The sequence below is a fragment of the Amblyomma maculatum genome, chromosome 9 (assembly GCF_055883805.1).
Source record: "Amblyomma maculatum isolate TAMU_Amacu chromosome 9, ASM5588380v1, whole genome shotgun sequence".
Classification (NCBI taxonomy): domain Eukaryota; kingdom Metazoa; phylum Arthropoda; class Arachnida; order Ixodida; family Ixodidae; genus Amblyomma; species Amblyomma maculatum.
In genome coordinates this window covers 105,494,257-105,509,287 of record NC_139352.1, presented here as the reverse complement: position 1 = coordinate 105,509,287, position 15,031 = coordinate 105,494,257, and the positions used below count along the sequence as shown (strand labels likewise).

General features: G+C 46.9%; 1 pseudogene; it reads left to right on the top strand.

Moving 5' to 3' along the window:
* The first annotated feature begins 7,851 nt into the window (after positions 1 to 7,851).
* On the top strand, positions 7,852 to 9,660 carry LOC146180098 (uncharacterized; annotated as a pseudogene).
* Positions 9,661 to 15,031: the final 5,371 nt, after the last annotated feature.

The window sequence follows — 15,031 nt, the reverse complement described above, 5'->3', positions numbered from 1 at the left end:
CTTGCTTGATCACGAGCGCGGTGAAGCGCGGCTGCATTCTTAATTTAGGGCCCCCAAAATGTTTTACCTCAATGCTCAAAAATTTAATAGGCTCGAAGAGGTACCCTGATTTTCTTAATTGATATGTAAATGACCAGGGCGATCTATAAGACAACAGACACTTTTGCAGAGAGGCTGAAAATAACCAATGTTGCCTTTTTAAAGGTCACAGGCGCTGCATTTATTGTAATGATTCGTGTAGTCACAAGTACAATAGTTAATTTGCCGAGGCCCAATTTCTGATATGTATTGTATTCTTTGAGTGGCGCTGATCTTTACTCATTTGATGAGCGTCGGAAAGGTATTTGCGCTTTGTGCAGTGCACTTTGATCCTTGGTCTTTTTCTCTCTGGACAAGAAGTCCTTCGCATAATGTGCAAACTACAACTATAAAAGTGTTAATTTCTGCTTCCTTACTAGTAAACGCTGAAGCGAGCGCGCACATCTTTTCTACTTTATTAATTGTTATAAAACCCTCTTTCCCAAAATGGCGTCATCCATTTCCACGTTTACTGAAGTTAGCCCTAAAGATTCTCTTTATTCTATCTTCATGAGTATATACGACACTCGTATATATTCTTCTATTTGTAATCTGTTTGTGCAAAGTCTGCAATGTCCCGCAATTCCTAGACGATCACGCAAATCTGCATGGCAGGAAACTGGAACAGGGGAGAAGTACACCATAGTAATAATTCCGCACTGTTTGATTGTTGCGTATAATCCCGAATTTTAGTATTAGATTAGCATGCCCAAGACGACGGTATGTCTGTAAACAGTAACAACCAGAAAAACATACACAAATTGCTTTCATTGAAGCATGCAAATATGTACCATACCGAAGTGTACGCGGAATTTGGCTAGATTTGATCGGCTACTTGAAAAGATATTCTTCTTTTGTGTTCGTTCTAACACAATATTTATTCACAGAAACCTGAACATCCCAAATCTGCGTTCAGCGTTATTATGGTGGCGACAATTTCATTTATTTCAATGATTGGATTACTACGGCAAAGTGACATCAGTACAATTGAGCCACTTGGCTCAAACAACGATAGCAATTCGCTATAGTACGCTGCGGCAGGTTACCATTAAATATTTGCATGTTCAGGGAATAGGTTTAGGTTGATCGGATACGATATTCCGGAGCATGAATCCGTTCAAACTGTCCGCTGAGGCTATACAATACAACATGTCTGTCTATCGGACATCAATAATGTTAGGAAAATTCTGTTTGCTGCTGTGACAGGAAATACTTTCATGTTTGGTCTTGCGCCGGCATATGTACAGGTATATGTTGAACACAGAGTATAAAGCACACAATACTTTTTTAGCATTAATGTGGCTTATAACAGCTTCCTTGTCTGCTTTAGAACTCCAAGTGTTCGTGCGGCTGCAGGCAGTTCACATTGACAGATAAACGTCTCTCGCCTATAACACGCCTATCGCTTCTGCACCGACCACGGCGGCAGCGTTTAGACGGAAGTAAACGGAGATGCATCCGTGCGCGCTGCGACGTCTGTGCACCTTAAAGGTGGCAAGGCGGCCGAGTGGTCGAGCTTATTCCGCAGCCTTCCTCTGCGGCAATTCTTTCTTCATTAACTGCTGTCTTCCTTCCTACCGTCGCTGCGCAGTTCAAGTGTACACGAGGAAAAGTGACAAATACGGCGTATTTGGTTCTCTGTAGACAAATTTACATTACATTAAGCTTAGGTAGCTTCTACGCGTCATGTGTTTTCTCGGCATTGCCATACTCATTTGCAATGAATACAAATGAGAGCTGTATATCTGCCATTTCGCCACTATCTCTCAAAGCATGACTCTGAAGCCTTGCACAAACAAAGCATTACAACGTGATATTTTCATGACGTATTACACTTCCACTTCGTTTAGTGTTCATTATGCCGCATTGCATGGATGTAGGATTATCATCGGACTGCAGATTCTCTTCTGAAATACATTGCCTGGGGTAACGGGATGGCAAATAAGATAAGGGTAGGACCATCTAAGTAATGCAGCGCAACGCGCTACCGATCGTCTTGGCCGATTCTACTTAATGAGTGCGTGTAATGTGTCATTGAGGGCAACAAGACTACTGAATAATAACCAAATACAAAGCACAGTGCAGTCGCTCTATTTTGAGGGCCTCCAGTACGACCCTGCAGGTGTAGTTTGCCGACCACGCGTAAATTTTCTTTCCGCAGCGGTACGATTCTTTGCGGCGAGACCCTCCAAGGAGCTACTTTGCTGCAATTCTGTATAGCTATCGGGAAATCGATAACCATAAAGGACGCAGGGGCTCATTGATTCTGCTGTAATAGAGGCGGGCCCAGAAGTGGTGAACGATGGTGGCGGAAGAATGCCCCCAACGACGGCGTCGATGCAGGCGATTAAGGACTAATTAATAACCCTCCCCCGTCCACCGACTAAGCAAATTCTGTTATCACTGCAAAGAACAAGACCCAAGCAAGCACATGGGGGTTCTGCAAGGACCCCTCTTAGAAGGCCACAGCTCACCTCCGCGCTTTAAACTGACCTTGGTGACATGGCCTTTGTAGAGGCTTGGCACTAGACTTCAGCACTACAGGCCATAGGTTGGATAAGGACCAAAATTAGTTAACCCTTATGGCGTAATCACAACGAAATGGTCAGGCGCTCAGGTCCCGTTCGGAAATTGATCGCTTCATAGGCACGATCGCAATCAGCGTCGTCTTTCTTTTTTTTTTTCAGACGTCCAAAACACCCGCGTCTCGTACTGTTGTTGAAAGTGCGCTTGCAACGACCCCGGTCGGTATATAATGCATTGCTAGGTCTCAGTTGAATACGCTCCCTTCATGGCTCTTGACAATGCGCTCCAAAGGGTCCGCGTTCTCCCTCTACGCACGCAACACCGGCCATTTTCTGCCCTCTAGCGCGCCGCCGCTCGGGCGTTTCCTTGAGGACTGCGGGGCTGGGGTATCGCCGCAGCCACGCATGTACAGTAGCCACGTTTAGATTGCCTTTGGGCGCCAGCGAACATCGGTAAAAATATTTTCACCGCACAGTTGTGCTGGAGCAAGTTTGTTTGAATTGTCGAGTTAAAATTGACTCGATATTTATGTGTTTTAGTTCACGTTCCCGTTAACGATGTTTGTGGTCATCACGCAGCAGCGCTAGTAATGCCGTTTTGGTCTCCTACTGACGAATAAACGTTTCTGAACAAATGAAAACTTTATTATTGCGTATGACGCACATATAAGTCCCACTTCGAATGTACTCTTCTTCCCTTCCGCCAGCCATTTCGAATCTCACCAATTAGGACGTGTTGTCGTCTGCGCGGTGTGTGCCAGGCACATCAACAAATTATCGCTCTGTTCACCTGAGTTTACAAGCTAACAGCTGGCAATTTTGTTGCGCTTTTTTTTTTGAACACGGCCGCATTAGGATGGTTTTTGTTTATCCCTGGACCACTCTAGCTCCCATCAAACAGTCGCGCCCGCATGTCAAACCTAATGCACCATTTTATTTATTTCCTCCAAGTACATTCTTGTGCATGCCAAAGAAACAGCAGCAAATAGATTCTAGCTGGGGCATATCAACTCAGCTTTTTATGGTACATGGAGTTTAGCGTCCAAAAGTGGAATCGAGTATGAGGTACGCCGTAGTGAAGTAATATGGAAATTTATCGACTGTCTGGGGTTTAACATGCGCTGCGATCGCACACTAAACAGGCGTTTCAGCTTGGTCTTCATCGAAGCGCGGTCATCGTTTCTGCGATCGAATCTATGCTTTCGTGCTCAACAGTCAAGAGCCCCAACCATAGAGCAGCCACTGGAGGGCAGAATCCCCTTTCGCTATTTGTATTAATCCTGGAACAAATATTAACACTGTAGCCAGCCCTCGCGAGTTTTGCAGCGACAAATCAAATCAAATCAAAGTTTATTTCCCATCTAACACTAGAGATAGAGGAACTGTAGAAAAAGCTGTCCATGGGCAGCTTTATCAGTCTACAATCCTAATAATTGGCAGGCAGGGAACATAACAGTTTATACAATTTTAAAACGAGCACATCAAGGAAACAGGAGACAATACACGAAACAGCAATAAGTATTTAGCAATATGTACGCAATTAAAAACAAATTCTGTATTTCTCGACGTGAGAAGCATAATAAATCGAAGTTAATGTCGATATACCTATTTAGAAGGGATGGAAGAGTGTATTGGGCAAAGCATTCCCTACCAAGATTTAGTCGAGGTGTTGACACTGTTCGTTCTTCGCCACGTCTTTATGGATAGACGGATTTCTTTTTTTTTAGTTTTGCTAAACTCTTAAGATTTCTTACTTTATTCCTGATTTTTGTGTTAAAAGAGACACTATAGGGCGATATTTAAAAAGAATTTGTGGTTTAATCACGCTGGAACGGCAAAAGGAAAGCTGCGCTTGGATGTCGGAGTGGTAAATTATATGTATTTCGGAGATATTTTTTTGCAATAATTGAATACGTTCAAGGTTAGTGAATGTGGTAGTACCCCACAGTAACTAGGAATAGTTTAAATGCGAGTTGAATATTGAATTGTAAACCAGCATCTTATTGTTATGGCAAGTATGTATTTTAGACGGCCTTTTACAGTAGTGATTTGAGCTTTTTTTTTTAAGGTGTAATTGACAGAATAATTCCATGACCTACTGGCAAGAAATATTACCCCGAGGCATTTAAACTGCTCAACTAAATCTACAGACCGGGAGTTTGTTATAATATTATTGTGCGGTGAGATAACTTTGCTTTTCGGCCTAAATATGACAGACGACGAGCATAGAGAAGACGAGAATATTTAATTTCGACCTTATCGGCGTGTGTGAAACCGCTGCATGGCTGTTTGGACCAGGTCATAGCAAGTAATGAAACCGTGTTTGTTGCGTCCGAGGTAGACACTAACAGCAAAAAGCTACTACGTTCAGCTGTTTTGCACGCCGACTTAACTCTGAAATAAAGAAATAATTGGGAGTCCTGGTTGTCGTTCTACGATTCCTTTAAAGGAGAAACGAAGGCCAAATACAACCACTGCTGTATTAAAAAAAATACGTTTTGCCTAAGAAGACTTCAACGCGATGCTCGTCGATTTGGTTGAGCCTCACACAATGAAGCGAGGTCGCGAAATGTACATCCTTGTACGCAAAATCAACAAGTCCAAAAAAAAATCATATGGATTTTAAACATGTGAAGGGCACCACCCTCTTCCTCCCCCGCCCCCAAAAAAAAAGAACAATAAAAACCCTACAGCTGCTCATCAATGGCGATTTACAGTTCGTAACTACGCATTATAGACTACATTCGTATCTATAATGCGTAGATTACAGTGCTTCGCTACCTAATGTAAACTGCTGTTCCTTCCCGAGGCTGTTGAGCATTACCTTAGTGTTCTGCATATTGGTTTTCAAGCCTAAGTTTTTACTTTTCCTGTCTAGGTAATCATTACTTGCAGTTCATCCCTCGAGTCGCTTAGCAAGGCAATGTCATCAGAAAATCGCAGATTACTGAGGTATTCTCTATCTACCCTTATCCCTAACTGCTCTAAGCAATCTAAGCAATCTGTGAATAGTACTCGGGAGATTGTGTCGCCTTGCCTAACACCTTCCTTTATGTAAATTTGTTTACTTTTTTTGTGGAGAACTGTATTTTCTGTGCAGCCACTACATATATATATATATATATATATATATATATATATATATATATATATATATATATATATATCCTCCAGCACTTTCACGTACGGCTCGTCTACTCCCTGTTTTCGCAATGCTGCATTAGCGCCGAGGTTTCAAATGTGTCAAATGCGTTTTCGTAATCAATGAATGCTATGTATAAGGGCTGGTTATATTCCGAACATTTTTCTATTACCTGGTTGATGGTATGGATATGATCGATATTAGAGTACCGTTTGCGAAAACCTGCTTGATTCACTGCTTGATTGCAGTCTAAGGTTGTCCTGATTCTTTTAGAGATTATCATAGTAAATACCTTATACGTAACAGACAGTAAGCTGATTGGTCCTTTGACTGGTCCTCGGTTTTTGGGCGCAATAAGAGAGCTCACCACCACCACCGCCGCCAGATCCAAAGCATTATACAACCATCTGTGGTCTTCAAAGCATTGGAGTTCAAATGCCATCGCGTTTAACGCTAGAAGGCGAAGTTGAAGCATCTGTTCCGTGCGCAATGCACGAGCGCACCGTCAATGTCATCCATCCAGCACCTTACTAGCAAAGCGCATACCCACGGGGCTTCTTAAACGTCAAGCTTCATAGCCAGGCGCTGTTGAGAAACATCTGTGAAACGGCGCACCTGGCTGCCCTTCTAAAGCCGTATGATCAGCGGTGAGGCTTAACATGACGCGTCGGCGCAGCGGTGGACACGGCGTGGCAATGCGGAGGAGCACTTCCGCATCGGTGCAGCTCTACCGCATCGGCGCAGCTCTTCCGCATCGGCGCAGCTGGTTGCCATGGTAACAGTGCGGGACCGTCTTTGTATACGACTGATGGCGCAGAAATGGGCTGTGACTAGCTGTATGTAGCCCTCGGTACAAAAGTTGCGCTGGAAGATTGCATTACCTCGGAGAAGGAAGACTGACGTTATAGCTGCAGTAATTGGCATATTGAAATGCAATAAACACTGTAAAAACTGCATAGTGATAATGCTAGGAAACAAATATATAAATCAATTCAAACTTAATTAAAGGCGAAGTATCTGTCACACTTTCTCTGTGACGCCTGACAAGCGTCATGAGTTTAGGAATTCGGCATTGAAAGAGAAAGAAGTGCCGTACTGGAGTAAAATGAATAATAGTGGTGACTACTTCTGTGACATCTTCCTCATGCACTTGCACCACAGAGTACGTGGACGTCCCATCATTTGGTCTCCATTTATATATAGCCGCACCTTTTGGGTTAGGACTCGGGTATTTTGAATCAACATTCAGTGTCAACCACCTAGCCAACGCGATAGAGCTCGCAGCTGAGTACTAACATTCTCCGCCGGCCAATGCAACAATATCAGGAATGAGAGAAGAGAAGTCGAAGTTTGGGGCGTTAAAATTCATCTGTGACCGAGAATAAATCCGGAGCCATCGATAGCAGCACCTCTCTATCTTTCACTTCCAACTGTTGCCTTTCCTTGCGACGCAGTTTGAGGTGATAGCTGAGAAGTGTGACAGATATTGTGTTTCCTTTCCTATACACCCAATTATATCTCGTTTATTATTATTACTGTGTAGTTTGTACTGCATTTTACCATGCCAAGTACTAGATATACAGCGGCATTTCTCCCTGTCTTTCTGGATCATGCAATTACCTAGCGTTTTTTTTTTAGCTACTTTCCCCTGCGAGCTGGTTCAGCGCACGATTCACCATACCTTCGGACAATTTTTCTCCTGGTTATATTTCCAGGTCGTGTCATTAACTCCGAAGCGGCCGTCAAGACTTTATTGCCATTATTAGACTTCCAGGCCTACATTTATGAGATGCGAGTGCTTCCTCAGGTGAAATCAGAGCTCAGGAAAACTTAGTTCAACACGTAGGGGGTGGGAGGGGGGGGGGGGGGCGGGGAGGGTTTTGCCGGTTCGGCGGCTGAAATCTCTCTGCCCGGATGGAAATCGATCACATCAAGCGGCCAGGCAGTGTGGGGTGCTGACCTACTATTCCAGGCTGTTTGAGGGACGTTAGTATTTAAATGCGAGCGCCTCATGTTGGGGTCCTCACCAATGCAGCGCGTCTCTGTTTCGGCATTCATCATTACGAGGCGCACGCTTCCCGCGCCTCTCATCGTTCCCCTGGAACGATGAGGAACTTGGAACTCGTCATCTGGGACCAAGGGTGGATTATGTATGAGACTGTGTATAGTTTTATTGTGTGCATTCCGGACTGTTTTTGTTTTAAAACTGTGGCGGGTGTTTTTCAGCGCTTTTTTTTTTTTTTTTTTTTTTTTTTGAATTCAGTGTTTTTGAGGGGTTTTCGCGGTACAAACTCTAAAATGCAGCGAATATTAGCGAAAGGATTCACCGTTACAAGAAGCAACAGGCCTTTGAGGAAACGCTGATTGCATTTCATGTTAGAGATACAAGTATATTATACTATAGATGACTATTGTCAGAGACGCCGCTGCACTCCTTCCTGTTGAAAACAAGCAGTGCTGAAATTGACTGACTAACGTCTCAAAGTTGCAAAGGCTCATTATGAGACAGACAGTAGTGGAGGGCTCCTAACCATTTGACCACCTTGGGTTCTTTAAAGAAAACAGTCATCGCAAAGCACATGGTTGCCTTCGTTTTTGCCTCCATCGAAAAGCGGCCCCCGCGGCCGGGATTCGATGCCGCATCTACGAGCACTGTCACCAAGGCTCCTAATCACTGCACCACCACGGAGGTTTGAGAATGCTCTCTCAACATGAACAAGAAAACCTAAAATTCCTAAACACGCTTGAGTAATGCTGGACGTCCCATGTATCCAGTTTCCTGAATATTAGGGATCACCGTAGAAACTGTATTGGAAGAATTCGAAAGTATTAGCGGAGCCACGATGATTTTGTAATATTAAGTGCTCAGCACAAGTAGTCGCAATCATAGATTCCGCCGGTCTGTCCCAATGGATGGATGCCAAAATTTTATTTACATCGGTTTTTAGAGCTGAGTGTTTAGGGAGATTGACTTCCGCGCTATTTTAGCGGCCAGTTGCGTTCCAATGCTTACTGAAGAGCGCGTACGCATTCCTGAAATCTGGAGATACGCCCTCCACGTACGCCCTCTTCCGGCCAACATGACACGTTGCGACCACAGCGCAGAAATCTTGCTCAGGCGGATGCACTGGCCCGTCACTGTGGGAATAAACACGGAATATTCTACGTGGACGCCTCCGGCCCTCATCATAGGTGCACGGCCGCAGTCATCCATTAAAAAATCCCGGTGAATGGCCTAACGTTCCGAGCTCAAGACATAACACATGCGGAAGAAGTTTCCATCTCGTTAGCCGCCGCAGACAAGGACTCGCGAGTCATCATCAACGAATCGAGAGGGGCCTGCAGAAATATTAAACAGGGGTACATTCCTCTCTTTGCGCACCGCACCCTTCAAAACAGTGCCTACTTCGGGGCCCCCGCGTCTCGAACGATTGTATGGGCTCCATGGGCCTCGAAGGCAATGAAACGGCAGACGCCGCCGTCCGCGCGCTCACTCTCCGGGCAACGCCTTCAAACCCTTATGATACGGATCTAGAACCCAATCCGGTTCTCACTTTTTGACAAATTGCTGAATTATATTAATTCGGCCCTGCAATTTATCCTAAGCCTTGTAAGGGCCTTACAAAGGTGGAGGAACGCACACCCCTCCGCCTTTACACCAAAGCGCTGCTGTGCCCGGCAGTTTTGAAACACTTTGATCCTGCCTGTACATGAAAATGCCCTCACTGTGCGGAAAAGTCTAAGGACATCTTCCACATGGTGCCGCCATGCCAGTCAACCCCGAACCTCGCCGCCACACCCAACCCCACCCGGGAGGACTGGGAGGCAGCCGTGCTCGACTGCTCTGACCTGGCAAGCCAGTAGGCCCTGGTCCATCGAGCCCGAGTCGCGGCAGCCGCCAATGGGCTCCTGTAATAAGCAGCCCATTTAGTGACAGCGTGAGGTTGCCCCGGCTACCTCCAGCTTTCTCCAGATAGTTTTTCACACACACACACACACACACACACACACACACACACACACACACACACACACACACACACACACACACACACACACACACACACACACACACACACACACACACACACACACACACATAGAGCGAGTAGTTTGTATGTCATGGCATCCCTGCTGGGTGCACTTTTCTCGTTACTTTCATAATGGAAAACAGCCTGTCTAATTCTCCGTTGTCGGGTCCTTTGTACCTCTCGGGCACAGTGCACTGCACCTCCCCTGTCTTTAGCTATTTCGCCTTCGTGTCTTTCAGGAGCCCGCGGCCGTCTCCCTTGTACATGTTTAATACTTTGGTAAGGTTGCGATTGCTTGCCGTTTTGCTACTCAGCGGGTCGATGAGATACTTCGCACGTCTTCCACGTCGAGAGCTTGCCGTGCAGGCCGTCGCAGGTCTTCAGCCAATCCTCCCTTTTATGCGCTTCGCCAGATTTCTGTTGTGCCTCTGACGTTTCCATCGACGCGCTAGCGAGTGCCAGGCCGCCCACATGTGGGTCAGTCTGGTGTCCACGTACGGTGTCTGCGACGTCGTTGCGATTTCTTGGGTAAATTTTTGGAGGGCGTTTTTCTGGTCGCTCGCCCATTCGGTGTAGGTCTCTTGTGCCCCAGTTTGTCCCGATTCTTCCTCGGTTGGTTGGTTGGTTCATAGGAAGGGAAAGGCGCAGTATCTGTCACACTTGCTCTGTGGACACCTGAACCGCGCCGTAAGGGAAGGGATGAAGTGGGAGTGCAGGTGGATAGAGAGAAAGGGGAGCCGTAGTGGAGGGCTGCGGAGTAATTTCGACCACCTGGGGATCTTTAACGTGCGCTGACATCGCACAGCACACGGACGCCACTTCGTTTCGCCTCCATCGAAACGCAGCCGCCCTCTTCTTGTTCCTGGGTGAACTTTCTCATCTTGTCCCAATCCGTAATCAGCGCTGTCCCCAACACAGCCCGATATCGGGAACCTCGGATCGGGATGCCGATTACGCTGTGGTCAGACCCCAGGTCCACTTCTTCGATACTTCGCAGGTAAAATTCCAACAGGTGCCTTTCCCATCGCGTTCTCTGTACATTGCGCAAATGATAAAATAGTGTGTAAAACATTTATACGTAAAATTCGGTAAGCGAAGCTACTTTACAAAGCGTGATAAAGTAGCGCTAATGCCATGTTGATCTCTGTACTCATCCACCAGCATGAATCGAGCTCTGTCGATCGTTTCTCTTTTTGTACGGCTACAGTAAAATTTTAAAAGAGGGCAACATTTTTAAATTTGAGACATTTACCATTAACCTTTTAAATTTAAAAGCAACGTGCCTTTAGTTGTGAGATAATTTCCGTGCCCTCCGCGCCATCCACCGCTATAGCCGTAGCCGTCTTTCTGTGCAAAGTGGTGCGATGACCACTAGCCAGCAATAGTAATTCGAGGAAAACTCCAACGCAGATTTATTACAGATACGCTGCATGTCTTAATATGAAATTGAAGAGCTGTACCATTGCTGCCGATATCTGCATCTTGTATCTGCCTCGTCCTCTTCACAGGGAAAGCCCGGCACTATGAGCAAGGTCAATACATCCAAAATCAAATTCTGACCTCCTCGCACGCTCCATGTCCGCGCTGTCTATGGGGCAAGAATTGATTTCGAATGTTTTCCACTTCGATTTCGACCCATTACTGAGTACGGACACAGAAAACCAGCGTGAAAAGGCGCTAGCTCGGCTAATGCTTATTCGTCACCTGTCGAGGTTGAATGAAGGTCATCACGACAGGGAGGAGGTAGAAGATAAGCGAAACTGAGAGGGCTAAAGGCAGTCCTACATGAGTAAAGGTTGTGCTTTGTACCTGACCTGGTCTCTTGGACACTGCGACAGTAAACAGTTCCCTGCTATCCGAAGTTGCAGAGCATTTTTAAAGTGGCTAGAGTATACTCTAGACACAGTGCCATTATTCATGTGAGCGCTAGTTTGAAGGTTACGAAGGAGAGCGCTTGCTCAGTCTTGAGGGACACGTGCGGCTAGAGAACACTGGGGTAGTTTTTCTGTGTGCTTTCTGGCCAATCAACAAAAATGCCACTAAAATGTAAGTCAGCAAATCAGTGCGCAGCACTTCAGTTCATCAGGCCATTTTTGTACGTCAACAAACTAATCTTAATATTCGTCGGTATAGGAATTATTCAGGACAGTAGTTTTAGACAGCTGTCTCAAAGCTGAACAGATTTCTAACGTTTGTGTTACCTCAATTAAGTGGGAAAGACATTTACATCGTCCATTCCATGCACTATAACGCTTGCATTCTCAGAAAGCTTTCATTATTCAGAAATATACGATTACAAATAAGCGCATTATATCACATTCAGCAGCTTAAAACTTAATAATGTTCTTCCGCTTGAGGTCATAAGTAAATTTGTACTACCTTTGAATATAACAGAAGGGTATATTCGGGCGTTGTGAGGAGGGACATTCAGACATCTGATTACAAATTTCGCTTTTAGAGACAATCGCAGATTCCAGTATATGGTGTAGTAAAATCTGGGGAGTGCACCTTCACATTTTATTTGGCGCGAGTGGCTGCCTTGTCGCTCCGCATAGCTGTCTGTCTCGAGTCTGATATGCGCGTTCGTGTGGGATAGTGGGACGGCTCTCGTCACGTGCCACAGCCTGCACCTATCGACTAGAAGAGGAGGGCTCAGGCTGCCTTGCATCAGTACAGGGACTCGAGTCCTCATGGCTAAGTTAGTTACGACACTGCTAGATAGTGATTGGTACCCGGGGCGATCGCTTCTAATCTACTGGAGTTGCACAGCTAGACGAGTTTTCACCCCGAATCGTCATAGTGGCCCGCAGGCCGAAAGGGCACACCCGTTCTGTCGCGTCGCAGCAGGCTTCAGGCAGACCATAAACGACGACCTACCCGAGAAGGACATCGATGCGGTTCCACCGACGGTAGTTAGTGATAGGGATGGGTCGTTCCCGAGCGTGTCGGATCATCGGAGCCGCTTTTTTCAAAGAGCGTGTGAGCCGTTTGGCTCCGCAATGCCGGAGCCGGATCCGCAGGAGCCATCGGAGCGGTCGGAGCGGTCGGAGCCGTCGGATCTTTCGGAGAGCTAGTATCTGGTTTTCTCATTCAGAACAGTTCCGTCACGGACGGGTGAGGCTTCCACGCCGTCTATTAGCGATACGAGAAAGCAACCCCTGCCCTTTCTCGCAAAATGTGCAATAATCACCTCGCCCTTGACTGCCTTTTGAGCTGAGTGCGCCGTTCTTTTGGAGAGCGAGTGAGCTGGTTCTTCTGCTTTTGTCCTCTGGACGGAGATCTGTTAAATGGCTGGAACGGTGTTTTTTTTTTTTAAAAGTCGGTTCTCTCTTGTTCAGTGAGCCTTGTCTGCCGGAGCCGGGCGGGTGAGGTTTTTCAACACGAAAAGCGAAAAGCAACTATACCACCCTTGTCAGTCTCACAACCAACCCATTGCCTTCAAAGCTTACCGCTGGTGCCGCGGGCGCAATGCTGCTGGTGCCCGCACTTTTTTTTGTCTTGAAGTTTTGTGGTTTCATTCCATGCTGACGAGTGAGGACTGGTACTCGTACTTGTCCGCTGTGTAAAGTGGTCCGCGGCAATCCCTTTGGTTCTGGATGCGTAATATAGTGTGACACCCGATCTCACTGGAGGGAGGAGTAAAGAAGCCTCGATTGGCAAAGAATGGCGCCGTTCATTGTCATGCTGCTGTTCGAACGTTCTCACGGCACTCATCGGTCGTGCATTGTTCGCCGGCGCAACAACATCATTTGAAGACGAACTCTTTCGTGTCTCAAAAGACATTCGAACGTGAAGTTTATTCTTTTGATGAAATAGCGCGTAGGACGAGGATGAAAATAGAACGGGACCAGAGTGCACTGACTACAACTATTATACATATTGTTACGAAGCGGCAAGCCGATGAAGACAGGAGACAGAACATGACCGATGACGATGGTAGATGACGTTTAATGAATGTTCGCGAGCCTAGCGCGAGCGCTCCTTCCCGCGCCACTGCCCGCTTCTTCTTCCTTGTCGTCCGTAACATGACCCGGGGCCACCGAGCGATCGTCCCGATCGTGGACGAGGACGTTTAGCGATGTTAATGATTTTATGGCATGATTATGGGCGTGTCTGGATGCTTGAAGAAGAAGAGGAAGAAGGAAGAATAGAACGGCTTGCCGGTACGATGTCTGATGCGTGGGTGATCCGCCTCCCTTGGAGCTGTCAACCATCCGTCACCAGAGTCCATGGGACCGATGGCTCGAGGTCACGTCGGGCAGCTTGGGCGGGGGTCGCGTGTTCGTGTCTATCGGTTCCTTCGGGTCATTCGGGTCTTTCGGGTCCTTCGTCTCGGTTCTGATTCGTATGTCCTTTCTCCTGGTCTTCAGATCCGGGCTGGGGGCTGGGCGGTGGTAGTTGTTCAAGTCTGGGCTTGAAGGGCTGGGGCGAAGCTGCTCGGCGATGTCCCTGGGCCTTCGGTGATGGTCCCGGCTTGAAGATGGCCTCGATGCTCCAAGGCGAGGATGGGGATGTCGTACGCCGCACCTCCAACCAAATGTTACGAAGCGGCAAGCCGATGAAGACAGGAGACAGAACATGACCGATGACGATGGTAGATGACGTTTAATGAATGTTCGCGGGCCTAGCGCGAGCGCTCCTTCCCGCGCCACTGCCCGCTTCTTCTTCCTTGTCGTCCGTAACAATATGATCGGAAGAGAAGTGAAAGAAGTCAGTGGGAGGTACGATGATTGAAACAATGACCATATTCCTGTCGAGCTCGTACCGTAACTCCCGTTCGCTCCTAACACAAAGGAGCATCGCACCGGCAGAAATACGACTGTTGCCGTTATTCAAACCAATGCCTCCTTAGTGACGGCGCGCGAACAAGGCGTGGCGCCGAGAAGTCAGCGTGCCGAGCAACTCGCCCGCTGAAGAGTGGCAGTTCCTGGCCCAACGAAGCCAGGACGGTAGGTCAACGCGGCTTGCGGCGGGGGTAGCCAGCCACCGAGTTTTTATGTGTTGTAGGCCGTCATTGCACCCGCCTCACCACCGCACTTAGGTGGTGGACGACGGCTGTTGTTGCGGCATGCGTCTTTCTCTCCCTCTTCTTTTTCTTTCTTCTCTATTTTTCTTCTCTCCACTTTCGCTCCCACCTTCCTACCTTCCCTTACTGCGCGGTTGAGGTGTCCACAAAAAAAAAATGAGATAGTTACCGCGCCTTTCAGTTCAGTTCAGTCGTTCAGTCGTGTCCGACTCTTCGTGACCCTATTGAC